General features: G+C 39.9%; 1 protein-coding gene across 9 annotated transcripts in view; it reads right to left on the bottom strand.

Moving 5' to 3' along the window:
* Nucleotides 1-21,452, bottom strand: part of Cfap20dc (CFAP20 domain containing) — a 240,785-nt gene that overhangs the window by 191,250 nt on the left and 28,083 nt on the right. The window lies entirely within an intron of this gene.

Raw genomic sequence — 21,452 nt, 5'->3', positions numbered from 1 at the left:
TTGTTTTTATAATAGCTCAGTCTTACTGAATTCTTATTATGTACCCAATACTTACACTAACAAATTCAATCCTCTCAAAAGCTTTGTGAAATCTGTCATCATCATCATCATCATCATCATCATCATCATCTCTACCTTCTCAATGAGAACCACTGAAGCACAATGTTCAAAGACAACTGGCAGAGGCCTGGGATGTGAACTAGGGAGTCTGGCTGTGGAATGTGTTGGCTACTTCATATATTATCTTGAAATGTGAATCCTAATGACAATTTAGTGAAAGAGGTATTACTATCTCCATCTCACAGCTGAGGGACAATGCTCCCAAACTGTGAGTTTCTCAAAGATGGTGCTATAATTTATGCTGCTTTCTCTCTTTGGCAGCCTTTAATGTTCCCAGACTGACAGGAATTGTAAAGAATTACCATGGTTCCTATCTTCATGAAGTGAGATATGTTACCAATTACCCAAGTAGCAGATGGACAAGATGTCTGGCCTTGGGCAAGTAGAGGTTAAAGAGTTCTTTATGTGAGTGTATGTGCATGTAAGTGTGTGTGTGTGTGTGTGTGTGTGTGTGTGTGTGTGTGTGTGTGTGTGTATACACTTAGAGGCCAGAGGCTGATGCTGGATGTCTTCCTTAATTATGCACCACCTTTTAGGGGAGGTGATCAGGGTCTCTTACTAAACCCAAAAACTTACCAACTGGTTAGACTGGCTGGACGGTGAGCCCCAGGGATCCCCCTGTCTCTGCTCCCCCAGTCTTGGGCCTACAGACAGGAGCCACCACATCTGTTTTTTTGTGGGGTGCTACAGACCAAATTAAGGTCCTCAAGTTGTGTGGCAAGCACTTCACTAACTAAGCCGTCTGTCTAGCCCATGAGTTCTTTAAAGACATATTCACACCCAGGCTTAGAAGAAGGAAAGTCTAGTCACATAACATTGTGAATGCCTATATACCTTCTGCCATTTTTATGGTAATAAAATTAATTGAAGAAGAAAAAAATAGGCAACTCTCTTAATAGTGATGTCCTACAACATCTGGCTTCTGCCCTGGAAGGAAGGAACAGAGTACAAAGAGCTGAAGAAGCAAGAGGTTAGATAAACAAGTTTGCGCAGAAGCCAAGGTCAGGATAGTATGCATTCTGCTTTCCAAACATAGGGATGAGCATGTCAGAGTCCAGGTGCAACACATTGGTTTGTAGATGTAACCAACCGTCTTATTAAATAAGAAACACAGAACCAATGCAAAGAAGAAAGCCAAGAGATCAGAGCTAAGAGCCTTACCCGCCTGCTGCAGCTAGCCTCTTCAGCCAAGAGAGACCTACTTTCTGTGTGCTTGTCTTTATATAGGCTTTCTGTTCTGCCTTCTCATTGGCTGTAAACCAAACCACATGACCGCCTCGTCACTGCCTGTTTGTACAGACCTCCAGATTTTCTATGATTGGTTTTGAGATTAAAGGCGTGTGTCTCCAATGCTGGCTGTATCCTTGACCACACAGAGATCTACCTGGCTCTGCCTACCAAGTGCTAGGATTAAAGGCGTGTGCCACCAACGCCCAGCTCTGCTATAGCTTGCTATTAGCTCTGACCCCCAGGCAACTTTATTTATTAACATACAAATAAAGTCACATTTCAGTACAAATAAAATATCACCATACTGGTTGGTGTTTTCTTCGGGACTGTTTGGATAACACAGTGTAGGGTATTGTCAGATAAGACCAAGGGTCTCTTTGAAAAGCTCCCATAGGTGCCATTACAGCACTGATGGATAGCTGTCCCAGAAAGACAGCTTCAGCCTGGATAGTCCAGAGACATGAGGAGGCTGCTCCACATCTGGTACAGAGACTTAGGCTTGGATGAAAACAGTGCCAGTATCAACAAAGGAAATAAAACAGGGATTTCCAGTGACTATTGTCCACAAAGCTGGTTACATAGAAGAAAGAAAGGGTGAATGCTATAGTTTTAACCCAGGAAGAACTTTGATAATGATGTTATGTGGTCTGAGAGATACAAATTGTACACATTTAAAGGGTCTCTCATTTGTCTTTTTTTGGTAACTGCTAGAGCTAACTCAGAAAGGTCTTAACAGATCTTCTTAATATGGTTCTGAGACTTACATCTAACTGTATTTGGTATGTGAAACACCAGAAATAGGAAGTTTAAACTTGGAAATTTTTATATAGAAAAGGTACATTTGAACTTTTGTCTTTGCCCCCCCCCCCCCAAATTGCTAAATAAATTCCCTGGATTGGCCAGCTTGTGGCACAATGGTGTGGGGTAAAGATTTAAAAAACAATATAGTACAGCTAGAGTCAGAGAGGATAATAAATGGTAAGTACACACACACACTTATATTACTTTTTTAAATTGAAGGAGTGATGATTTGATGATACAATCTGAAAATACAGTCCTCACCAAGGTGTTCGGGGTACTGTGATGCCTGACAGGAAGGATGCTTAGGAATGCTGGCGAAGGAAGGGAGACTGCTAGTGCCTGAAACAATGGGGAGACTGGGGGCTCCCAGAGAATCAGAGAGCAACCAGGGCTGAGAAGCTAACATTGACAGAAATGGAGTCAGATGAGTGGGCAGATACCTGGAGGCCGTGGTTGTATACCTCTCTAGAAAGAAAGGCCTGTCAGGAGAGTTTCTGAGCCACAGCTCAGGAGCCACTTAGTTGGGGCTTAGGTAAGTAATACAAAGAAAACAACCCAGTTTTGAACTACAACTGAAGGTTCTGAGTAAATGTTCAACCATAAAGGGAAATGTTTTATGGAGTTGAATAGAGACAAAGGCCATTTGATGAGGGGAAATAATGAATAAAACAATTTAAAGTATAAAAAGTAAGAATTGTTTTGTTAATTCCACATGATTTTCATGTCTCAAAAACTAATATGCACATACATACATTGCAAGTAAATAGATTTTTTTCCTGGTTAGTTTCTTTTACAAAAACCAAATTCAAAGAATTAATGCTTGTTGGATGTAAAACAAAGTCATGGAAGAAACTCAGGGCATTTAAAACAATGTTAATATAACACATTGTAAACTGTGGTTTATGTATTTAATTCCTGCATTTTTGTACTCAAAGATATTCTGCTATTACTGTAAAAACACAGGATTCAACATAGTGCCTCTATAAGTTATAATGGGCCCCAAGAAGGAATACTATAGCAGAAAAAGTTCGTGGTGGCCATGATGCTCAGAGCTTTGGCCCCCAGAGAAAACAGACTTTTCTTATCTCTACAGAGTAAGAATTAGCTGTCAATGCTTTTGACTACGGCTGACTTCAGTGTATTTGATGTGACTATTGGAGTCAGGGGACTTCCAAGAACTCTACCATTAGTGAGGCTTGAAGAGAACGGGAAAAAATAGTGATGCATGGTAAACTATGAAACAAGACTAAATTTGAGCATGCCAAACATGTACTAAAATAGCATTTGATAGGTTACCATCTTAGAATGTGCATGTGTATACAATCACTCTCAGAGGTTGGAGGACAATTTTCAAGAGTCACTTATCTCCTTCTACCACAGGCTTAGTAGTGAGTTCCTTTACCTGATGGCCATATCTTAATCTACCTAAAAGCCAGAATAATGAAGTTAGGACATGTGGATTGTCAGAGTCCAACAGAATTGAATTGCAGCTGCAGGTCTGCTAACCTGCAAAATGACTTCCAGGGCCTCATTTTTCTCATTTGCCAAGGCACCTCTGCTGTGGGATGTTCTGTATGGCAAATGTGTTGCTGATTGGTCAATAAATAAAACACTGATTGGCCAGTGGCTAGGCAGGAAGTATAGGCGGGACAAGGAGAATAAAGCTGGGAAGTAGAAGGCTGAGTCAGAGAGACACTACCAGCCACCACGATGACAAACAGCATGAGAAGATGCCAGTAAGCCACGATCCATGTGGCAAGGTATAGATTTATAGAAATGGATTAATTTAAGCTGTAAGAACAGTTAGCAAGAAGCCTGCCATGGCCATACAATTTGTAACCAATATAAGTCTCTGTGTTTACTTGGTCGGGTTTGAGTGGCTGTGGGACTGGCAGGTGAGAGAGATTTGCACTGACTGTGGGCCAGGCAGGAAAACTCAAGCTACAAATGGCGCCCAACGTGGGGCAAGAGTTTCCACCTAAAAACTGAGAAAAAAGATTCTAAAACGGAGCTAAAAAATAGTTCCTAATTGTCTCTCTCAAATGAGAGGTAGCTGCTGGTTTGAGCTACTGGTGGGTTCCTAGCTGCGTGCTCGACCTGCCGCCGTATGGCGGGAATGAGGCCTCTGCAAGTGGCACATTAAGCTGCGTGGTGGATTTGGCCTTTGCTAGTGCAAAACAAAAAAAGAGGTTTCAGGGCTACACGCTGCTTGGATGGAAGCATAGATCCACGATAGCTCCCAGAGCTGGTGGTAAACGTACTGCTGCCATGTTGGGAAGCTGAGGTGGGCGGAGCCAGCACCCCAGCTGCTGCAGTTTAAAGCAATAGATTCACAATAAGACAGATTCAGATCGCCGTTTCAGTCTTACAAATGCTGCAGTTTAAAGCAATAGATTCACAATAAGACAGATTCAGATGTAATAGTTTAAATGTGTGTAAAATATACGTAGGCTTGAAAGAGACAAAAAAGGTGATATATACAGTTATATAAACAAATACATAGTTTTAAAAAATAAAGCCTTTAAAGAGACAGTAAAATTAATATAAAAAATAAGCCATGTGACGATGAATATTACACAGAGAATCTGGATTTTATTGTCTTTGGGATTTTTAACTGCAGAAAAACATTTGATTGTAAAAGCTGTTGAATTATGCCAAAATGTACACTTTAAAGGTACCTTGACTTCAAAATTTGGATATAAGGATATGTTGCTTTGGAAAAGAGTCTCTGCTTTTGTTCCCACAGAAAGCCAAAGGCTATGGATTTGTTCCAGATTAACATACATCAGGTTTGACCAGCCAAGACCCCCTGAAACGTCTCCAATGACACCATGGCCCAGATGATCCAACATCCAGAACCGTTTCAAGGTGACTGGCTCAGACTATACACCCTTACGGACTACTCCATAATCCCAAAATTTTCTTTGTGTGCCCATAAGATACAGCGCCCCCCTCCAGCAGGAAGTAGTAAGAGAAGCTATGCCCAAATTCCCAAATTCCCAAATTATATGTAATTTTACTTTGTTAAGGTTAAAACCTTCCTTTTTGAAAAAAAAAAAAGAAAGAAAGAAAGAAAGAAAGGGGGAAGTGCTGTGGGATGTTCTGTATGGCAAATGTGTTGCTGATTGGTCAATAAATAAAACACTGATTGGCCAGTGGCTAGGTAGGAAGTATAGGCGGGACAAGGAGAATAAAGCTGGGAAGTAGAAGGCTGAGTCAGAGAGACACTGCCAGCCTCTACGATGACAAACAGCATGAGAAGATGCTGGTAAGCCACGATCCATGTGGCAAGGTATAGATTTATAGAAATGGATTAATTTAAGCTGTAAGAACAGTTAGCAAGAAGCCTGCCACGGCCATACAGTTTGTAACCAATATAAGTCTCTGTGTTTACTTGGTCGGGTTTGAGTGGCTGTGGGACTGGCAGGTGAGAGAGATTTGCCCTGACTGTGGGCCAGGCAGGAAAACTCAAGCTACACACCTCTTTGTTCCTGACAAGTTAAGAGTATGCTAACGTGGGGTTGGTTGGCACACTCCCTCACCTTCCCTCCTTTCTCAGAGATAAAGAACACTGGTCTGAAGATGACACCTTCAATCTCTAAACAAAAGTCACTGGGGAAAAAATGAGTGCTTCTAAATAACATAACTAAAATGGATTTAACCAACAAGAACTGATAAATATTTGTTATTTATTATTAATAACTTTATTAATTAAAAATGCCACTCAAAATCTCTAAAACCCATCACTTTAGTAACATACTTTAAGAACCATTAATAATGCTACAACTGTGAATGTAGAGAAGTAATGATATGTATCCTAGTCACCATAACAAACAGTCACAGTCTGACTACAGAGAACACTGGATTTGATGTTCTGGTCCCTGTTCCAGGAGTCTGCTGTGCTCAGGGACTGATGCAATTTTCCCTGGCCATTGCCCTCCCCCAAGGATTGTTACTGAAAGTTGGTGTGACAAAAACATCATGACTATTTTAAAATAAGAGCTAGTATTTGTCTGGTTTAAAAACATTTTTTTTTAATTGTTAGGTAGTAAACTCCACATCAAGTAGACGTTTTCTTCTTTAACATACATAGAAACCAGACTCTCCAAAAACCAAGTCACTTGCCCAGGGTTTTAGTTAAGGACAGAAGTATAAGCCATGGGTGTTTTCAGACCGAAAGTTCTATGATTTTTGCCTAAAATCATGTGTCAAACAAAAAAACTTCTCTTAAAGTGTTTCAAGAGCAATTAGAGGGGAACGAATGCTTAATTACACAGAAAACAACACAGGGAAAGGAAAAAAATTCAAAGGCTTTAAAAAAAACTGTGAGACATTGCAGAAATGATTCCCAGTCATTTGAAGGTGCATATTTACTTTATGAATTAGAACAATCTAGTTTCTTTTCCATTCCACTATCTCCAACATACATAATGGGCAGAAGCAGGAACAACACTTGCCACTGTTTTTGAGTAAGGAAATAAGAAAGTGAACATTTAGCCGGGCGGTGGTGGCGCACGCCTTTAATCCCAGCACTCGGGAGGCAGAGCCAGGTGGATCTCTGTGAGTTCGAGGCCAGCCTGGGCTACCAAGTGAGTCCCAGGAAAGGTGCAAAGCTACACAGAGAAACCCTGTCTCGAAAAACCAAAAAAAAAAAAAAAAAAAAAAAAAAGTGAACATTTGCCATACAAATGTATTAGGCAACTAAACATTGGTATTTATTGGTATTCTGCAACCTAATCTACTGAAGAGCTTCAGATGTTGATTCTACATTGGCAAGTTATGTTTCCAAATAGCAAGTCACAGGTTCTTTTCAGAGTTTGATTATATTTATATTATTGTTCTTTATATTTCTAAACCAACAGATGCAAGACAAAGCAACCCACGAGTATTGCAGAAAAAAATATATATATAAATTAATAAATAAATATTTTCTTAAGAAAAGAGTCTCACTGTGTACCCCTGGCTGACGTTGAACTCACTATTTAGACCAGGTTAGCCTTGACTTCGTAGAGATTCACCTGTCTCTGAGGATCAAGGGCTAGAACAGAAGTTATGTCCCACCACTCTCGGCCTGCCTTCAAAATCTTGTGGCATGGTGATGCATGCCTGTAACACAAACACTTGGGAGGCAGAGAAAAGATGATAATAGGTTCAAGGCCAGCCTGGGCTACATAGTAAGACCCTGTATAAACAAATGAATGAAGGAAGGAAGGAAGGATAAGTGAAATATGAACCGATATGATTCTAATGATGATATGCATAATAGTGTATTCTGTGCTACCTGATGCATTGTGTTGTTGTATATGTGCTGAACTGGATTCTGCTAGTTATCTATAGTTTATTTATCCTAGTACCTAAGGGTTATTCTAAATTATTTGTTTGTATATCCCCCTTGCTACAAAATACTATAAATGAAGATTACAATGGAAAAAAAAAGATGTAAGTCACAGATAACAGCCACAGTGTTGATAGTGGTCACATGTCTAGTCACATAGAGATGAAAGCATAATTTTCTGGGACAAACGTCTAAAGACATTTGCTATCTATTGACTTGAAAATGGAAGAACTGATGTATCTGACTAAACGATAAACTATGCCTGATGGCAGTAAAGACTAGTCAATCCTCACTGCACTATGTAACAGCAGAGATGTGAAACTAACCTCCAGGAAGAAAACAGAGCCTAACAGAACAGAAGCAGTACCTGCAACAAGATGAAGGCTTTCTAATTTCACTTTCATTTCCCACAGTTACTACGGGCTCTTTTTAAAATTGCTTTAGCTTAAACTAAACACACAAGCAGCTCATTTAGCAGATACACTGGATTAACTGACACTGTCTCTTTGTTAAATATACAACTGTTGCTGCCTCTGGCTGTTCCTACCTAATAAAGATCCTGAGGCAGCTGAATGACAAGGCTTCTACTGCCAATACTTTCAAGAAAACCTAAGAATGAGATGGTGATAACCTTTAAGAGAAGGCACTCAAGCTGCAAAGAGAGAGAACATGGGCTCTGTGGGCACAGGGATCTTTGCTTTGTGTACTGAAGTATCATAACAAGCTGGAGCAGTTTCTTGTGTACAGCAGGTGCTTGATAAATGCGTGACACAAGCAAAGGTCTGTTTATGGCACCTGACAAGAACAAGAGAGACAGCAAGACTTCATTCCACCTTGATGCTCCTTGAAGCATAAAAAATATATAAAAGCCATAACAAGAAGACTGTTATAATTGTTCATATGAGGTTTATGTCATTTGAACATATACTAGGTATGGTGGTCCATGTCTGTAATTTTCACATAAGGCTAAAGCAGTAGGACTTGCAAGCTGGAGGCCACCCTCGGCAACACACAGTGAGACTCCATCTCAAAACAAACACACAGAAACACACACGTACCCTTATATATATGTGTGAATTAATCTATGAATGAATATATAAATATGTATATATATATATGTATGTACACATACATATATATGTATACTCTTAAGACAATTTAAGTAATTCTAACTAATAGTCATTACTGTGGTGAAGTTGGAAAGTCCCTGGCTTTACTTACCTTTTAAGATTAAGGAATATCATTTTTTTAATGATCTGAAAAATTTTAAATCCTCTTGAAAATCTGGAAGATTTAGCAAAAAAACAACAAAAAAAACCACTTTGGCCTCTTCTTCTGCTCCAGTCACCTGAAGCTATGCAGGGCCTGCTAACTCTTCAGCTAGGCCCTGAGCACTGCAGTCTGCACAAACCCATAGCCTCACTGAGTTCCTTTTCATCAGCTGCCACCTCTGGTAAACCTGAGCCAGGCCTGTCCTTGTGCCAGCAAATACCAACACAGACTGTGCTTTCAGAAAACAGTGACCCAAACTTGCAGTCCTCGGCTTTCCCAGAGAAAGTACCTGCAATGGGGTTCTGGAGCATTTAGATCCAGTTTCTTTGCAGAGAATAATATGTTGGCTCCAGTGTTTCACTAGGCACCTTGTCCACATGTTCTTTCATGGAACTTTGTAATTCCCAACCACTTGGGCAGGATTAGTCTTTAGTTCTTAATTCTCAGCATGGCTTTGCTTAACTTTAGGTATTACAGTGAACTTGCTTTAACCAACAGGACAGAAGGGATAGCAGCTAGTTCCGAGCTTAGATCTGAAAAGGGTCTATGGTGCATACTCACTCAGCTGCATGCATGCCACCACAAGGGATGGGCCTTGGTAGTTTATGTTTTATCAGCCTTGACCTGAAATAACACATGAGGAGCTCAAACTCAGTGATGGGCCAAGCTCAGCTACATCCATGTTTTAAGTACATTAACTCAGATAAGCCCAGCCCAGATCACCCAATTGCAGTGCCCCAAAGGTACATGAGAAAGAAGACCTCCATAATACCTTTACCACAGTGCATCTTAGTTTGATGTGCTGAAGCTAGCTGACACACATTAGCACTGAGCACAAATAACAAATAACACTGGGCTGACAAATAACACTGGGCTGAAAGATCATAACATAAAACTATGTTACACAAGGATTCTGGTGTCATAGCATTTTATATTAATGAAGCACTTCCAGTTTGCCATTCTATACATCTTTAGATAAACTAAATGGGTGTGAAATAAGACTGATAACATCTTGCTTAACCTCCTACCTATATTTCCAGATAGATAATAGATATCATTGAATCATTTTAGCTCTTATTGTCATAAAAGTTTCAATTCATTAATGTACTTAAATGTTTTCATCTGAGTCTTTGACAGACTGCAATATCTGTGAATTAATAAAATTTAAGTATTGATTACTCTCACTTCTATATTTCATGAGGCCTAAAAGACAATATGAAGAAACATTAAGTTCTCACTTACAAAATATCTTACACACATAGAATTCGATGATGACCAACAGTTTTCAGCGAGAAAAATATTGTTTCTCTAAGAAAGTTGAAACTATTTCTACAGTTATAACAGTACTTTTAGTAATTTGGGTATATAGGACAAAGGTAATTATAAGATGGTTATTCACCAATGAAAAATATTTTAAGGAGCTGGAGAGAAGGCTCAGCAGTTAAGAGTACTTGTTGCTCTTGCAGAGGAGCTAGGTTCAGTTCCCAGCACTTGCAGAGTGGCTTGCAACCATCTATAACTCCAGTTCCAGGGGGTCTGACACCCTCTTCTGATCTCTGCAGGCACCAGGCACTCATGTGGTGCACAGACATAAATTCATGAAAAACACTCGCATAAAATAAATTGTTATAAAAGAAAAATGTTTTAAATCCCTACACTTCTGTGTTTTCTAAATATATAACAGCCTGAATATGTTTGTGTGTACATATATTTACACATACACCTATATACACATATACATATATGAACATAAGGAAAGATATAATTCAACTGGTGAATGAGAAAGAAAGGGGAGGTTAGACTCTGTCATTTGTAAAAACTGCTACTCTCATTTGATACAGAACAGGTCTAGCAACTATAAAATCACAATAAAAGCACTCATCAGGGCAATCACACAAAAAGACTTGAATGAACTAGATTCCAGGGATGGATGTGCTCTTCTAAAAGCAGAGACCCACCACTGTGTTTATTTCTAGCAGAGCAGAAGAAAGACAGGAAACCAGCCATAAATGGCAATGAGAAGAAAGCAGCCTAGTGTTTGGCGGCTGTATTGGGCTAGAATGATTAAAATTCTGAGAAGCCCCCACTACACGGTAAGCTGTACCTGTCTGTGAACTTCCTGGGTCACTAGGTGCTGATGACATGTGCAAGCAACAAGAGGGCAGGGAGGATTTTTTTCTGAGTTCTAGGATTTCAGCTACCAGAAGTCAGCAGGAACCCAAGAGAGCTGAAACAGCCTCCAAGGAATTTTAGGCCTTCACAGATCATGGGGTAGCCTTTCTCTGTAGTTTTTGGATGGATGGTCAGTGTCTTAGTTAGGTTTCTATTGCTGTAATGAAACACAATGACCAAAGCAACTCAGGGAGTTAAGAGTTTATTTACCTTACAGCTCATAGCTCATCATCCAGGGAACTCAGGGCAGGAATTCAAGGCAGGAAGCTGGAAGGAGGAGCTGAGGGAAACCTGGGGGAACTCTGATTACTGGCTTTCTCCTCCCACTTTTTATATACCCCAGGACCACAGTGCCCAGGGGTAGCACTCCCCACAATGGGCTGGGCCCTCTACATCAGTCACTAATAAAGAAATTGTACTACAGGCAAATCTTATGGAGGTATTTTCTCAATTAAGAATCCCTCTTTCAAAATGACTTTATCTTATATCTAATTGGCATAAAACTAGCCAGCAAAGCCAGGAAGAACAAGTTCATGAAAAGCAAAGAATTCCAGTTATGGGATGGAGGGCAAAGAGAACTCCTAGTGGTCATAGGACCTGGCATCTGAGCTATAAAACAGAGAAAGATGCTAATGTTTGGACAGCTTGTTGCACATATGTAAATCTGCTACAATTCCACCTGGAGTCAGAGTTCCAGGCCTGTAAAGGGATGGCTCTGACCCCTACCTCAAAAGATCTGAAGCAGTAATGAACTGAATCAAACTGAACCTATAGCAAAGCCCAGGCCCAGGCCAAGCATGACAGGCCTCCATTTCCCAGGCCTGGAAGAGAAAAGAGTGCTCATTTTCTGGAGATAGCTCCTTTTGTCTTAAGTCTTACTTTTCTTTATATGGTCAGTCTTCTGACTCTACAGGTTTTATACCTGAGGATTCAACCAAGGATGGATTTTTTTTGAAGGGGAGTGGGGAATACTTAATTACACACACACAATAGGACCTCACAACTATTTACATAGCTTTTTCACTACATTATTATGGGTGATGTAGAGATGACTAACAATATATGGAAATGTGTGTAGGTTGTATGCAAATACAGAGCCATCTATGGATTTTGGCATATGAGGAGTCTTAGAACCAATCCCTGTGGGAACTGTGGGGCACCAGTGCACATGTGTGCTGTGTGAATCAATAAAAGATATACAACCATGTAAGGAAATCACAATGATGGGTTAATGACAGTGTGTGCAGCAATGACCCGGGTGGATCACTCTTGAATAACTGATGAGTATGAATCACAAGCAGTGTCTTACTCTCAGGGTCAAATTTAATAATCAAATAGTCTTAGTACTCAATGAAGAAGTACTGAGAATTTAAATTATTGTTTTCTTGTTAGGAAAAAATCCTCTAAATTCTGAATATTTACTCTTTTCCAAAGACTAACTTAGATAGCAGAGCTGAAAAATAAAACATCTTTATGTGCAAGTCATGGTCTACTAGGAAAGACAGACCTGTAAATAACTACAAATCAACCAAATAAATGCTATTACAGAATGTACAATGAATGTTACAGAAACCACAGCAAATACAATAGATACTAATTCAAATAGGAAAAGGCAGTTCAGGGTGAAGGATGCTTTACTCAGTTTTAAAGAGACAGTGAGATTTCACAGATGGACATGAATAGGCACAAAAGTGAGAGAAGAAGCAACTTGAGAGAGTGGAAGGCTGTACTGGTTTGCAGATCCAACCAATAACCCAGTAGACTCACAGACAATTTGGGCCTGAGGGGACAGAGACAGAGAAAGGAAAAGAGTGGGCAGTGGATTTGGCTGGACATGACGACTTGAGCCAGAATGAAAAACCTTGAGAGCATCACATCAAAGATCCTGGGAGGGAAATAATAAAGCAGCTTTGTATGTTTGGCAATACCTCTAGAACATACAATGTTGCCACTACTGTTCAGAGCCTAGTCTCCTTCCCGGGGCTATTAGCACTGAACAGTGAAGAAGACAGGAACAGATTAAGAAAGAAAAGAAGTAAGATTTGAGAGATGAGACCACTGAGATGAAGAAGGTTTCATCACCATAAATACTTATTAGTAATTTCTAGTACTCATTTGTAAGTGGCAAGGCTTATTAATAAAGCAATGCTGGTCTAGTTTATTTCCATGTAACGACAGGTGAATATTTAAAATTCCAGTGTAGGCCATATTTTAATAAAGATCACATATATAACCTCATGAAGACTTAGATATTAACTGAGGAAGAGAAGTATTCTATCCTTAGGAAAGTATTAGGCTCCAAGAAACAACAGTTTAAATAAAAATGACGTTGACTCACTCAATCTCAGGGGAAGCAGCTCAAGGCAGGCTGGTGCCTCTAGAACAGCACCAGACTCCTAGTGTTTGGTTCCATGTTCCAATATTCTTGCACTGTAGTCATAGTTAAAGCAAAAAAAAGAGGAAATAACAAAGCACCAAACACAAAACAAAAATCAGATGAAAGGGGCTAGCAGCAGGGTTGGTCAGGACAGCCATAAACCTAGCTAAACAAACTCACCTTCCTGGACTATGTTGTGGCTAGAAATAGCCATGCAGTCTACTTCTGGCCAATGAAAGGAGCCCTTCCCAGAAAGTTTCACTTGCATTTCATTGGCCAGAAGTATCTTGGTTCATGGCTATCCTGACCAACATAGGTTTCAAAAAAGAGAGAATGAGTCTCATCAGTGAGCAGTGTCTGTCTATCACAGTAGCCTGCCCAGCTACCCTAAGCAGCTACCCTGTAAGGCTACAATCCTACTGCCGTGTGACATGCTGCTGAACATCCCACAATTCTAGGAAGGGAGGCAAATCATTTTCTCTTCAGGAATCAGTTAATTTTTGCTATTAATGAAGGCTTAGATGCACATCTTTTACTTCAAAAGTTGTTCCCAGGATAATGTAATTTGAACACAGAGATTTTGGAAGTTTATATAAATTTATTATATACAAAAATACTTTTAGGAGTCTAAGCAGACAGCTGGCATTTTATCTATTATGCATATCAATACCAGTGGAAGTGTGCTTGCTTGCTATAACTCCAACAGAAACACTGACGCCTGCACACACTCAGTATTCTACATGCTCACTATAATGGTGAGGACAAACCAGCTGCTATTTTTCTTTCCTGCCCAAATATTTTCCAAATACTACCCTGTTTTTGTTACTGTAACGAGGTAACAAAATTCACAGAAGTATTTAACAATTGGCTACTATATTTATGACAGATTGCTAAATTTACTTACAGTCCTACTGTTCAACTATAAAATCCAAAAAGTGCTACATAAATTACATGCTTGGTTGGCTTAATGCTAATTTAATTTAAGGTAGTAAGAATTAATTTGATCCAAATATTTGTCAACAGGATGAATTCTGTGAGGTATGGAAGGGTAATGCTAAACTCACTGTTTTCTATTTCTTGCCACTAAACAACATATCAGCTTGCTCATCTCCTGAAATTGCATAAAACAGATAGGAGAGCAAATTTAAACAGTTGTTTGTGCATTCAATATTTACAACCTGGATCTTGCATGACTGACTGGAAGCAGTGAGTTAGAAGGTTTAGCTCAGCAGCTGCCTGGAGTGATGGATGGCCTCGAAGAATTTCTTGTTCACTGACCAGATCAATCACATAAACAGAATGAAAAAAAAAATCAGCCCAATACAGATTCCCAACATTTCCATCTGTATGCAAAGCTGTTGCTAGAAAGAAAGTATCATAAAACATAATGTGGAGCTACTTAAAAATAATAAAAGCCCACCAAAGTGATGTAGAATTTAAATATAAGAAATAAGGTGACTGGGTGATATTTTACTTTTTCACTGAATATTAACTAAAATCTCATGACATGTATATTCCAAAAAGTTATGTCAATTCAAGTGGTATTTTGACTGAGCTCAGACATATGAGAGGGAGTAACAGTTTGCAAATCAGTGAAAGGTTTAAATATCACTGGCAGTATTTGCAACTGGATTTAACTTAATCAGACTAAAAGGTAGTGCTGTGACAATTATCATATAGTGCTGCTGTTAATTATTTCAATGGCGGTCCTGAAAAAGGAGTCTGTTAGAGTATGAACAGATATCTGCTGTTTTAAATTACAGTAATGCACACACTAATGGCTAACTCCAAACATGTATATTAATGGAGTCAGCGGTGCAAATGAGGAGCCTTCTGTACTGTGGTTTATAGAGACAGATCTGACTGATTTATGAGACTCCACTGTGACCATCTTCATCCAGGCCCTCATGGGTGAAATCCAGATAACAGCTTGAAATCAGTTGTGGTGGGAGTATTTATATCACAGAAATTAGCAAGTGCTATACATGAGAGCACCACTCACCCCCCACCCCCACCAAGAGAGAGGTGCTAAACATTTACCAGAACATAGCAATATGATCAAAATTTGTTGTGTGTGGGGGGTGGGCACAGTGGGCCCGAGAACTGATGAGCATAAAGCCGATTTCTTGTTTAATGGGCAGAGGAGAAAGAGGTCTCAGAACCTAGATACTTCTTTTACGAGGCCTAAAAATGTCTGTGTTTAGCATCCAGGGTGGTAGACATGTCATTTAGCATCTCCTGGGGCCCTTGAGCAATCATGTCCTCCTCTTGAATAAGTTTACTCCTAGAAGTAGAAGTGAGGGAGGAGAATGAGCAAGAGAGTCCAATAAACGAGAGGAGAGAAAGAAAACAGATGGGGCAATAAAGAAATGAAAAGAGAAGGAAAGACACAGAAGGATAAAGAAGCAGAAAATGGAGAAGGAAGTAAAAGAGGAAGAGTAGGGAGATGGAGAGGGGTGAGGGAGCAAGAGTCAGCTCCTGGCAATACCTTATCAAATCTTACAGCAATTGATTCACATCTGTCTCACTTCAGGAGATAGTCAGGCAGGCTCCTGGAAAACTTTCCACAAAAGTGCAATACAGTATTATACTAAAGAAAATACAGGTGGCCTCCTCTACATCTGAACCTCTGATGACAAGAAAGAAAATGTCTTAAAATTGCTGGACACATGGGAGTCTGTCTGTTCTTGGGACTAAACCTTAGAGATGTAGGGTCTAGAGCTGAGGGCAGCAACCTGTGTACTCTTGCAAGTCTAACCTACTCTTCAGAAGCCAGACATCAGATTTGCTCGTGAAGCACTGAGAGGAACATGTGACTGGGTTTCTAAATTCATACACTAGGCAACAGCTTGGGCTGGAGGCTGGGTAGCTTCGCATGAACTCAAGATGACTGTTGTTCTCTAGCTTCAGTTACATCAGCATCTTCTGGACAACTTGTTCAAATATATGGTCTGCAACCACTTTTTCTGAGTAGTCTGGAGTGGGGCCTGGGAACTTGCAAATCCAATGCTGTTGGTACAGGAACCACACTCTGTGGTGCACTGGCTCAGTGAAATAACAAACAATCTGGGAAGGTTTATACCAACCCTTAGGATATAACTATGACAGTTGGCAACTCAGTAAGAATTCAAATGAGAGAAAAACATGCTAATATTGAGAGGCAGCAGTCCTGAGAGAAAAGAAGAAAGGCATCATGGGCCAAGCTTTCTACTTATGATGCTCTCAGCTGGGTGTGGCACCTATAATTTTTTAGCAGCTAACTTCAAATTTTCTTCTGACTCACTCCCCAAAATCTTCTCCTTACCTACAGGGGTAGGTTTACTGAAGCTATGTGTATACTAATGAGCATAGTGGACAGGTTAAATGTCTTAACTAACTACCATATTCTCAATTAGCTGTTACACAATTAGGTTGGGGGGCCTGGAAATGAACCAGAAACACAGAAAAATCTATGAGAAAAAAGAAAGAGACAAGAGAAAAGAGTTGGGGAGGAAGGGAAAAATGGAGAGGGAGAAGGAGAAAGGGAGAGAGTAAAAGAGAGGGAGAGAATGAAGGGGGAACGAGAATATGTGAATTTATCAAAGCTTTCTAATGCTGGCTCCCATACCCACCTGCAATGACTCCCTTGAGCTTCACAGGACCCTAACACACCAGCATTTGGTTTCCCACTGCTTTCATTCACTCATGTTGACTTAGTTAACTAAATGAGTCCAAATTCAGTTAGCCTTTCTTCAGTCTTAGTGGATTAGATCAACACTGTAACATCTTCAAAGTCAATGCCATGCTTCTATCACCAAGCTGGCAAGGACACAAAAAAAATGTACTTTTTTTTGACTGCTGAGAAGGTCTCATCCACTTCTCCTACCATTTTTTAATGCCAAGTAAAAATTATTAGTTCCTATTTGTTACTAGGAGCAACAGAACTAAACCAATTCAAGTTAGCTCACCTAAAACTGTAACAACAGCTCACAAGGGAATGCCACAGAACTTCAAGACCTACTGACTTCCAGTCTTAAAACTGTCATTAGTGACCCACTTTTTCTATAACATTCCCCTTCTGATATATTGTATTGGTTTTATCCTATCAAATACTGAGTCCAGCTACGAACAGGTGCTCCTAGTCCAACATCCAAAAAAAACCCCAAAAGTTCCTCAAATTGAGCATATGTCAGATTTCTACCCCTCAAGAATGAACATGACTGAAAATGATGGGTTAACTGACCTATCAAATACCACTCTAGAATCTGCACTGTGACCAGTTTGGTTAGACACACAAGGTTGCTGATGGGGGAGGTACATAAACAAGATTCAGGTGATTTAGGGAGAGAAAAATGTGTCAAAATATGCTAGGCAGACAGCCAAGCCAGGTCGACCACACTTGGTCCTTATTTATGTCATTAGAAGATAATTTAAAATTCATATTATTTTATAGTCCTCACAGTAGTAATTATTTTAAGTAGAAATTATGGTAAACTAGTGAATGAGGACCAAAGCATTTACGTAGTCCCAAGTTATATACCCCAAAATGACTAAGTACATTGTAATTTCACTGTGAGGCAATGTCATCCCATGTAAATGCCAGATGCCTTCTAGAAACTCTGCTGAGAAGGACATAGCACTTGCATACAATTCCTGCCAGAAATGCAAAGAAGATTCTAATTGTAAGTTAATAACAGACAGACCAAGTAAGGGACACTCTACAACATTGGCCTGAACTTTACAAAATATCATTGATGCAGAAGACATAGAAAGACCAGGAATCACTCCATATTGACATGTATAATTCTGGACTACAGTCATAGTTGCCATAAAGGAAGAGATGTCTATACCATAAAAATAGTACTGCATCAATGATTAATGGTTTTGAAAGTTGTACAATGTATATAAATGAATGTCTTTCCTTAGTAAATACACAAGAAGTCACCTGCAAGTAACATCTGTAGATATTTCTGAGAACCTATACTGCTATTCAGAGAAAAAGAGTCACCAAAAGTTTCCATTAGACTCTTCAGTGCTGCTCTTGTCCTAAGTAATGTATTTCAGTTGCCTGGGATCCTAAAGCCATCTCAATGACACTATACAAACTTCCTTGATTAATCAGAGTAGACTGTGCTCTGCATAGTCAAAAGATGTAACTATGTACTACTGTCTGTGCTTTTTTTGCTTCCTGAGTGCAGATGAAATGTGAACATCTGGCTTCCGGCCCCTGCTGTCAATGGTTGGCTTTCCCGGTCATGATGAACATTATCTGTCTTAGTCTCTGTTCTATTGTTGTGAAGAGACACCATGGCCATGTCAAATATTATAAAGGAAAATATTTAACTGGGGCTGGCTTATAGCTTCAGAGGTTTAGTCCATTATTGTCATGGTGGGAGGCATGGTGGCATGTAGTCAGACATGGTGATCAAAAAGTAGTTCAGAGTACTATTATCCGGATGTGTAGGAGCAGGAAGAGATACTGACAATGACTTGGGATTTTTTTTTTCTTTTTCTTTTTTTTTTTTTTTTTTTTTTCTGGAGCTGAGGACCGAACCCAGGGCCTTGCACTTGCTAGGCAAGCGCTCTACCACTGAGCTAAATCCTCAACCCTGACTTGGAATTTTTAAACCTCAAAGCATACCCCAGAAGCATATTTTCTCCAACAAGACTATACCTACTCCAACAAGGCCACACCTCTTAATCCTTCTCAAGTAGTGCCATCCCTAGTGACCAAGCATTCAAATCTATGAGCCTATGGAGGCCATTTGTCTTAGTTTAGGGTTTCTATTTCTGTGAAGAGACATCATGACCTCTGCAACTCTTATAAAAGAAAACATTTAATTGTGGGCTCAATTACAATTCAGAGGTTTAGTCCATTATCATCATGGAAGGAAGCAAGGCAGCATGCAGGCAGACATAGTGGTGCTAGAGAAGGAGCTAAGAGTTCTTACATCTCGATTCATAAGCAACAGGAAGTGGTCTGAGACACTGAGTGTGGCTTAAGCATATATGAGACCTCAAAACCTGCCTCCATATTGACACACTTCCTCCAACAAGACAACACCTATTCCAACAAAGCCACACATAATAGTGCCACTTCCTTTGGGGGCCATTTTCTTTCAAAACACTACACCATTCTTAATTCAAACCACCACATTCCACTCCCTGGCCCCGATAGGCTTGTAGCCATATCAAAATGCCAATTACATTTAGTGCAACTTCAAAAGTTCCCACAGTCTATCACAGTCTCAACACTGTTTAAAAGTGGAAAGGTCAAAGTCTCTTCTGGGACTCAAGACAATCTCTTAGCTGTAATTGCTATAAAATCAAATTTAAAACACAAATCACATACTTCTAACATATAATAGCATAGAATATACATTATCATTCCAAAAGGAAGGAAACAAAGCATAGTGAGAAAATACTGGACCAATGCAAGACTGAAAACCAGGAGGGTAAACTCCAAACTTTGCATCTCCATGTTGGATATCAAAGTTCTCTTCAGAGCTCCAGCTCCTTTCAGTTTTGTTGACTGCAACACACTTCTCTCTCTTGGGCTGGTTCCACACAAGGTCTGCAGCTTTCCTCAGCAGGTATCCTGTGATTCTGGCATCTTCAACATCTTGAGGTCTCCAAGGCAGTATCAGGATTCACCTTCATAGCTTCATTCAATGGCCTCTCTGGGCCTCCATGCAGGGACTCCCTTACATGCCTGGCCTCAGCAGCTTCTTAGACATTGAGGTAAATTTCACAACCCTTTTATTGCATCCTTGACTCTAAAGCCAGAACTATGTGGCCAAAGCTACCAAGGTTTAGTGCTTGCTGGAGCTGGAACATGGTCCCCTCATTCAATTACATTTGCATTAGCTTTCTGTTTTCAGTGGTTTTTTTCACTGCTTAAGCTTTTAATTCCTTTACATAAGTTTGAAACTTAGCTGGGTGGGGTCTTGCCCTGAAGTCACCACTCCCTTTCTCCCATTAGCATCAGGTTTTCCTTTAAACTTTTTATTTCCTTGAATACCGGGCTTAGTTTCATTACACTTTATGGTGTTCCTTTTCTCCTCAAACTATACATATTGCATTTTTCCTTGCCCAGCTGTTTCTTTTCATTACAGATTTGCATAAGAGGGACCACTAATAACCAGGTGACATAGTCAATACTAGGTTGTCTTGGCATCTCCTCTGCCAACACCATTAATCCAAAACTCTTCAATTTAGCTTCAGGAGGATATTTTTTGGACAAGGGAAAAAAGCAGCCACATTCTTTGTCAAAATATCACAAGAATGGTCTCTGGTCCACTTACTAATAGTTTTTTCTCCTCTGAAACCTCTTGAGCCAGGCCCCCACAGTTCAAATCATTCTCAGCACAACTGTCTTCCATGTTCCTACTAGGATGGCCCATTAAGTCCCACTTAACAGGTTCAACTGCTTTTCTAATCCAAAGTCACAAAGTGTTCCATATTTCACCAAACAAAAGCATGATATGACCTATCACAGCAATATTCCACTCCTGTTACCAACTTCTGTCTTAGCCAGGGTTTCTACTATCGTGAAGAGATACCATGGCCATGGCAACTCTCATAAAGGAAAACATTTAATTGGGGCTGGCTTACAGCTTCAGAGGTTTAATCTATTGTCATATGGTGGGAAGCATGGCAGCATGCAGGCGGACATGGTGCTAGAGAAGTAGGTAGTTGAGAGTACTACATCTGGAATTGGCAGACAGCAGGAAGAGAGAGACACTGAGAATGGCTTGGGCTTTTGAAACCTCAAAGTCAACCCAGTGACAAACCTCCTTCAACAAGTTACACCTACTCCAACAAGGTCACACCTCCTAATCCGTCTCAAGTAGTGTCATGCCCTAATAACCAAGCATACAAATTTATTTGCCTATAGGGACCATTCTTATTCAAACCACCACACTACCATTCTGGAACCATAAGCTAAAATAAACCCTTTCTTCCCTAATTACAGTATTTTATCACAGCAACAGAAAGTAACTAACACAAGTCCTTTGGGAGTTTCAGGTCTTATTTTAAGTCTTTGACCTGTTTGATGGACTTTTGTGTATAGTGAGGGAAAATACATTTTAATTTTCTGCATGAACATACCCTGTTTGCCCAGCAAGTTTTTTTTTAAAGGGACTTTTCTTTCTCTCACATATT

The sequence above is a fragment of the Peromyscus eremicus genome, chromosome 9, assembly GCF_949786415.1.
Source record: "Peromyscus eremicus chromosome 9, PerEre_H2_v1, whole genome shotgun sequence".
Classification (NCBI taxonomy): domain Eukaryota; kingdom Metazoa; phylum Chordata; class Mammalia; order Rodentia; family Cricetidae; genus Peromyscus; species Peromyscus eremicus.
This window is presented reverse-complemented; position numbering and strand designations above follow the sequence as displayed.